The 8604-nt window shown below is 37.6% G+C and overlaps 1 non-coding gene across 1 annotated transcript; it reads left to right on the top strand.

Moving 5' to 3' along the window:
- The first annotated feature begins 3191 nt into the window (after positions 1-3191).
- Positions 3192-3298, top strand: LOC131230047 (small nucleolar RNA R71). The gene has a single exon (XR_009163774.1). It is a non-coding gene; the product is annotated as a small nucleolar RNA R71 (small nucleolar RNA).
- The last annotated feature ends 5306 nt before the right edge of the window (positions 3299-8604 follow it).

Below are 8604 nucleotides of genomic sequence, written 5' to 3'. Positions count from 1 at the left end.
CCAAGAGTTCCTTGTCCGTGGTAGAGTAGTTCATCTAAGCAGAGTTTAGAGTTCTACTTGCATAATGAATAACGCAGGGCTTCTTCTCTTTTCTCTGGCCTAACACCGCCCCAATAGCATAGTCGGATGCGTCGCACATGATCTCAAAAAACATATTCCAATTGGGTGGCTCTATGATCGGTGCAGTATTTAACATGCCATTAAGCTTAGTGAAAGCTTCCTGGTATTACTCAGTCCACTCATATGATACATCCTTTTGAGGTAGATTACATAAAGGATGAGAGAGATGACTAAAGTCTTTTATGCATCGTCTGTAGAATTCAGTGTGTCCTAAAAAAGATCGCAAGTCGCGTATGCTTTTGGGAGGTAGTAGGTTAAAGATAAGATCGATTTTGGCCTTGTCCACCTCAACTCCCTTGGGCGAAATTATAAGTCCAAGAACAATTCCCTTGGGAACCATGAAATGAAATTTCTCCTAGTTTAGAACCAAATTCTTCTCCTCACATCGCTTCAATACACATTTAAGATTTTTCAAGCACTCATTGCAAGATGGATAAAAAATAGAGAAGTCATCCATGAAGTCCTTTAAATATTCCCCTACCATGTCAGAAAAAATACTCAACATGCACGCTGAAATGTGGCAAGGGCATTATACAGTCCAAATAGCATCTTTCGGTAAGCAAAGATGTCATAGGGACATATGAACGTTATCTTCGCTTGATCTTCCAGGGCTATCTCTATCTGATTGTAGCCCGAATACCCGTCAAGGAAGTAGTAATAAGAATGACCAACTAACCTTTCTAAGATTTGGTCAATGAAGGGTAAGGGAAAGTAGTCCTTCCTCGTGACAGTATTCAATTTTCTATAGTCAATGCACATTCTCCAACTAGTAGTAACTCTAGTTGGCACGAGTTCATTGTCGGCATTGGGTACTATGGTGATTCCGAATTTCTTAGGAACCACCTGACTTGGACTCACCTATTGACTGTCGGATATAGGGTATATGATACACACATCTAACAATTTAAGTACCTTTCCTTTAATACCTCTAGAATATACCATATATCCGACAGTAAATAGGTGAGTACATCTCCTTTAACCAAATATTTGGATTGAGTCGACGTTGTGGTTGTCGAGAGGTTTTCGCATTATCCTCAAGATGAATGCAATGAGTACAAATCAAAGGATCAATTCCTTTGAGATCCGCAATCAATCATCTAAGGGCTCCTTTATGTTCAATGAGAGTAGCGATAATCATACTCTCCTATTCTTGCTGAAGGTGGGAAGAAATCACCACTGAGTATGTCTCATCTTGACCTAAGTAGACGTAGTTAAGATCAGCGGGCAAAGGTTTTAGGTTAAGCTTTGGTGCTTTGAGGTTAGATGGTAAAGGCACTACATCAATTTGGGGCAGTTTCCTAAATTGTGGCCTCCACCGGTTAACTTCAAGTATCAGTGCAGTATCAAGCATGGCATCCATCTCCTTAATTGTGTCATCATCCAAATTGGGGGAGTGTGCTAAGTAAGTCTCTAGAGGGTTAGAGGATAGGTCATCAGAGCTCTATCTTCCATGAAAGAGTCTATCATATTAATGTCTTGTGCCTCGTCGTCATCTGTTGCTTGTCTGCTCGTGTTGAAAAAGATATTGAGCTCCAACGTCATATTTCTAAAATACAAATTCATAACCCCATTCCTACAATTAATGATAGCATTGGACATAGCAAGGAACGGGCGGCCAAGTATAACAGGAATTTGAGTACTCATATCTGCGATGGGCTGAGTATCTAAGATGATAAAATCTACTAGATAGTAGAATTTATCAACTTGGACCAATACATCCTCAATCATCCCTCTTGGTACACGAACTGAGCAATCAGTAAGTTGTAATGTGGTTCAGGTGGGTTTTAATTCACTAGGACCCGGTTGTTCGTAGACCGAGTAAGGGATCAGGTTTACTCTCGCCCCTAAGTCAATAAGTGCATTCTCAATTTGGTAATTCCCAATTATACAAGCAATAGTTGGGCTACCAGGATCTTTATATTTTTGTGGCACATTTTGCTTGAGGATAGCACTCACTTTTTCTGTGAGAAAAAATTTCTTTTTGATAATTTGCCGTCTCTTGGTTGTACATAAGTCTTTCAGAAATTTGGCATATGAAGGAATTTGTTTCACAGCATCCAGAAGAGGGATGTTGACCTTCACTTATTTTAATACCTCTAGAATATCCTGAGAGTTGGTTAGAGGTTTTGGTGCAATCAACCGCTGGGGGAATGGAGCAATCGGCTTGCTTTGAGGTTCCAGTTCTAAACCATGTGGAGCAATGCTAGGTCTATCATTCATGTCTTCTTCCGGATCTTTAGACTTTTAGCCCTTACCGAAATAGTTTTGTCAATTGTTTTTCCACTCCTAAGAGTGGTAATAGACTTGGCTTGCTCCATTTGATTTTAAGAGCTTGGGTCACCAATTTTGTATTGCGGTTTAGGACTGGGGAGAGTTTGAGCTAGAAGGATCCCTTTCTCCATAACCACAACGCGTGAGTCTATCTTTTGTATAGCATTTGTAAGTTCTTGTAAGGCTTGGAGTACTTTGCTTGATGAGTTCTTGAGTTTATGTGGGATTTTAAACTGATTCCTCTTGAGGTTTCCCTTGATTCAAGAATTGATTAGGGTTTCCTTGAAGAGTAGCAATTTGTCCATTCCTCCAATTAAAGTTTGGATGATTTCTCCAACTTGAATTATATGTGTTTGAAGTGGGTCCTTTAAAATGCCTTTAGTAGTTGTTCACGACATTCAATTGCTCATTCGATATTTCTTAAAAAGCAAGTATTGTTGGATAATTTTCAGTTGTATGAATGTTGCAAGTACAAATACCGTAAACAACTTCCTTAGTCTTATCCTTCTTAAGTTTCATGGCCTCAATTTTTCTTATGAGATTAGCCACTTTAGCATTGATATCATCTTCCTCTTTCAATATATATATTCCGCCCCTCCTTTGATTGAGTGTGCTTAGAAGTGGTGCTAGGTCTTGAGGAGATGTCCCATGATTGTATGTTTTCAGCAAGTTTGTTAAAGTAATCCCACACATCATCGACATCTTTGTTCATGAATTCCACATTGAACATCGTCTCGACCAACTGGCGCATGGAAGATCTCAGTCCATCGTAGAAGAAATTTGTTATGTGTCACGTTTCAAAGTCATGTTGTGGGCATGAACTGACAAGATCCTTGAACCGCTCCCAACATTGGAAGAATGTCTCATCTTTCCTTTGGGCAAAGTTCATGATCAACTTCCTGATGGTGTTCGTCTTATGGTATGAGAAGAATTTCTTTATGAACTCCCTTGTCATGTCGTTCCATCTACTAATGGATCGTAGACGCAGTGAGTGCAACCACGTTTTAGCTTTTTCTTTTAAGGAGAAAGGAAAGAGTTTCAGCCTAATCATGTCCTCAGACACATTAAGAAAGTGTGAAGTGGTTATTATCTCATCAAACTCTTTCATGTGTAGATATGGACTTTCATGTTCAAATCCATGGAACTTTGGAAGGAGTTAGATTACCCCTAGCTTAAAATCCATATTTCATATATTTTCTGGAAAAATCATACAGGAAGGTGTAATCACCCTCGCTAGTTGTAAATAATCTCGTAAAGTAAGAGGCAGGGGTACATTATGCACCTCGTTTTCATCCTGAATTTCCTCAACTAAAGGTTGAGGTTGATTTGCAGCCATAACTTCTACTGACTCAGAGGATCTTAAGTGGTGTCTAATCTAGTGATGGATAGGCAACCCTTCGACCAATCCTCCTTCACTTAAGAAACATCGAGTGTTGTCACGAATCCACTTGGGTATGAAACACTTGAAGCCTTCAACTAATTAAACTTAAGCCTAAGAAAGAAAACTAAGAAAACTAAAACAAATAAGAGATCTAAAAAAATTAAGAGAGAGAATTAGAAAGATGTTACCGAATCAGCAATGGCTATTTAGATTCCTATAAAACAGAAAACTAAGTTAGATTCTAAAAACAAGTTCAGAAGAAATCCTAAACTAGAAACGAAACAGAAAGTTAATCCTAATATTAACCTAATTCTAATACTAATTAAATTAAAAAAGATGAAGCCATAGTCCCCGGCAACGACGCTAAAAACTTGTTCACAACCCCAAGTGTAGGGTCACGATGTAGTAATAATCTCAATGAGACCGAGGCCGAATCCACAGAGACTAAACTCATGCGTATTCTGAAAATAATTAGAACTAGAGCTAGAAGAAGATCTAAATTAGAAATTTGGAATAAAGGAAGTTATTGTGAATGGTGTTGATTGAAACTTGTGAATTTAAAGGTGGGAATTAGGGTGCCAAGGATCCACTTGTTACTATTAAGATACTACCTTACTTGATTCAAGAGATCCAACTGGAATCAGAGTCCTATCTTATTCAGTTGGAGAAAGAGATGGTCAAATCTCTAAACTTCTCATTGATCTAGCCTCAATATAGGAGAATTGTGAAGATTTGGAAGGGATTCCATCACCCAACCATGCCCAGGAGATGATGGCAAACAACAGGATTTACCAATCCCACAATCTCAAATAGGAAAAGAAGACATTCAAAGCTATCGCAACGTCTATTGTAATTTGAGTCACAATAAACCATAGAAAACTAAAAATATTTCTTAAATTCAACTAGAAAATCAATGAAGTTCAATATAAATATGAATCAAAGCAAAGTAAACATCCCAATCACATTACAAGCTTCATCTCTTAGGCCTAGCTAAGAGGTTTAGTTAACCATAAACATGATTGAACTAAGAACTCTTAAATAAAACATAAAAACAACTAAGGAAGAAGAAGAAAAACGCTTGACGGTGACTCTCCACCCTTTGGCTCCACTCTTTAAACCCTAGAAGATACCTAGGAACTTCCTAAGGATTCCTATTTATAGTTGTGAAGCTCCACCTTATGCAATGACTTAGAATTTTCGCAATCCGATCGTGAAAGCATGTTAATTTATGCAACCGCGTTACGCATCGGTCAGACTGAAGTTGAATTCGAAGTTGAGTCTAAATTTGGAAAGGATTCTTTTTTAACAGTTGATCAATTTCGATCTGACCGATATGGGTTCGGTCAGACCGAACTTAAGTTGTCGGTCGAATCGAATTAATCTTTGGTCTAACTGAATTAACTCCAAAATTCATCGTTCTTCTTTAAAGCTCTTTGTGCACTTTCGGTTGCACCGAATCCTCCCTTCGGTCGGACCGAATTAACTATCGACCGAATCGAATTAGCTTTTGAATTTCATCGTTGGTCGCTGGACTGTTTTGTGCAATTTCGGTCGGACCGAACATAGACTTGGGATTGGCTTAGAATAGATGGCCTAAGTAGATTTCGGTAGCACCAAAGGTAAGTTCGGTGTTACCGAAGGGTTCTTGGAACTCAAAAGATCTTTAAAGACTGATTTTCCTACTATGCACAATTCTAAAATAGGATTCCATGGTATGATAGAGAGTGAAAATCCAGCATGAAATTATCAAAATGTTTATAGGTCAAGAATCCTCGGATTTAACGATTACACCAAGCATCAGGCTTAATTCTTTGCTTTGACTCTAATGCTTATATAGGGGCATGATCCTCAAATAAACCAATTTAGACCAAATGAACTAGTAATCATTTGTTAGAAATGGTTGATCAATAGGTTATAAGTATTGTAATATGTGTATCAACCTTTTCTTATTCATGGCAAGTAGCATATTATACATGACATTTCGAAAGATATGTATGATACTTGTTTTATATGGAGTTGTTTATCATGAAGGTACTTTTTATCAAACTCCATGGATGACCAAGATTTTGTTTGCAAATTGATTCAAAAAGAAATAATATGCTTTTTAAGGATCTAGAATCAATTTTAAGTAACTGTGATTTACTTCTTGATCAAAATTATATATATATATATATATATATATATATATCTATATATATATATATATATATATATTAACATCTCCCCTTTTTAAAGTTCCTGACCCATTGGCAAATATATCAAAAGATGGGTCAAGGAAACTTGTTGATTTACATGGACCAGATGTTACAATGGCCCAAGTCATTTCCAAGGCACTTGTGTTTATTTTGTGTTACCCATTTGGTAACCATTTTCTTTGAGCCAGAGGAGTATTTCTCTAAATGATTTCTAAATAATTTAGATGTGACTTTGTGATTTATCTTGGAGGTAACATCAGATTTCTTGACCATATGACATTCCCATTTATAATGTCTTATCTTTCCACAGTGATGGCAATCAACCAAATCTTTCTGATTTTGAGTAGTTAAATTTGTCATCATTGATGAGGTAGAGGAAGATTCCGATTCATATCCTAGGCCTGTCATATTTTTGGATTTTCTTCCCATGCCTAAAAGTTTCTTAAATTTTTCATTGCTTTGAGTAAACTTTCGGGTTAGTTTGCTGTCTGATCAGAATATTTTACTTCCATTTTTAGTTTCTTTTTTTTTTTTCTTTTTAATTTTTCAACTTTTAATTCTAGAAGTTCAATTTTCTTGATCAGATTGTCAAAAGTTATGCTTCTAACTCTAATTCCTCTTCCCTTTTTAATTTCCTCAAGATCAAGTACTTTTTCCTCATCCGAATTTTTAGGACTGACTGTAATGGTGGAGGCCATGAGAATCTTCAATTATTTTGTGTCTCCATCACTACTTGACTCATCTGAATCTGAATTTGAGTCGTCAGTGTCATCCCAGGTGGCTGTCTTAGCTTTTCGTTTGGATTTCTTTGTAGGGCATTCTATTGAGATGTGACCAAACTTTCTACAGTTATAGCATTGAAGCTCTTTGAACTTGTTGAATTTGTCAGTTTAGCGCTTGTGGTCCTGTTGAGCCCCCTTGTTGTTGTATGGTCTTCCACGGTTCCTATTAAAGAATCTTTTGAATTTTTAGCTAAGAGAGAAATTTCCTTATCTCCATCTTCATTCTCACTTTCTTCTTCATCTATTGTATTCATGTTGTTAGAGGTTTTGAGAACAATATTTTTGGATTTTGTAAGTGGTTTGAGGTGTAGTTCAAAAGCTTGTAGGGAACCTACTAATTCTTCTACTTTCATTTCTTATATATTTCTACACTGTTCAATGGTGGTGACCTTGGAGTTAAAGCCTTCCGATAGGGATCTTAGAATTTTTCTATATATTTTGGGTACCGAAATTCTTTCTCCAAGTCCACCCATGGAGTTACATATGCCATTTAGTCTTGTGAAAAACTCCATAAATGTCTCATCCTTTTCCATCTTTATGTGTTCAAACTGGGATGTTAGAAACTAAAGCCTCAACATTTTCATTGTATTAGTTCCTTCATGGGTAGTTTCTAATAACTCTCATGCTGCCTTAGAGTTTGCACACATACTTATTTGATGAAATACTTCCTGTGAAACTCCGCAGCAAATTGCATTCATGCCTTTGGCTTCACACATCCTCATCTCTTTGTCATGCTGAGTCCATTTGGCCTTTGGTTTTGGTTTGGTGATTGTTGTATAATCCTCAAGAACAATTTATTCTGTAGGTGCACTATATCCATTTTCAACAATCTCCCATACATCATCATCTAAGGCCTGGAGAAAAAATATCATTTTTGCCTTCCAGTATGCATTGTTTGTACCATTAAAGATGGGTGGTCGTGAGACGGATGGTCCCTCTTCTTTACCTATAATTCTTTCTTCAGTCAAGATCTTTCTCTAGGTTGTTAGACCTTTTTTAGAGGAACCTTTCTCTGATACCAATTAAAATTGCGGTTTACACCACTGATATTGAAGAATGAATATGAGGCAATGTCCTAGAGGGGGGTGAATAGGACTTTTTAATTATTTTTGCCTATTTAAAGTCCCGATTGCCTAACTTAAATGATCATTCAATTTAAAGCCAGTAAGGTAATATAACTCTAATGGCTTCCAAGCCAATTAGAGGTTCCAATCACAAAGGCTATGAAGGATATGCAGAATATAACAACTAGCCTAGTGTTGTGAGCTTGTGTGTGGAATGTGCTTCCTATCGATCCATAGCATTCATTCAATCATGTATGAGAAGTTAAAACATTCAAGCATATATAAGTATGACTAAACAAACGTACAAATAATAATTCCAAACACAAGCATTTATAGTGGTTCGGCTACATGCCTACTCCACTCTCGGCATCCACACTCAATCCCAGAGTGCATTGGATTTCACTATCAATGGTTTTAAACAGGTTCACCAATAACCTTTATAGTCCTACACTAAGGACACAATTTATGCTCTCCGCAAGAGCAAAGGTCCTACACCTAAAACCCACATTTAGGCTCACGGCCAAGGTCCCACACAAGGTGTAAGACCCGTATCCTAGTCCGTACTGTTCTGTCGACTCTCGCGATCCTTCCCGGTGAATTCTGCCAATTTGCGACCTATAATCGACGTTTGCACGCGACCTTAAGTCGTATCCTGTAGAATTGCGGCTTAATCCGAGACTTGTACCATTGCGACCATACCGTCGCCGTAGTTTCAACGCCGCGTCTCGCGCACCGATCCAATACCCAGGTCAGAAGGTGTGAGCCAGCGTTTATTTCAAGGAAACACTGTG

Source organism: Magnolia sinica, chromosome 16 (genome assembly GCF_029962835.1).
Source record: "Magnolia sinica isolate HGM2019 chromosome 16, MsV1, whole genome shotgun sequence".
Taxonomy (NCBI): domain Eukaryota; kingdom Viridiplantae; phylum Streptophyta; class Magnoliopsida; order Magnoliales; family Magnoliaceae; genus Magnolia; species Magnolia sinica.
This window is presented reverse-complemented; position numbering and strand designations above follow the sequence as displayed.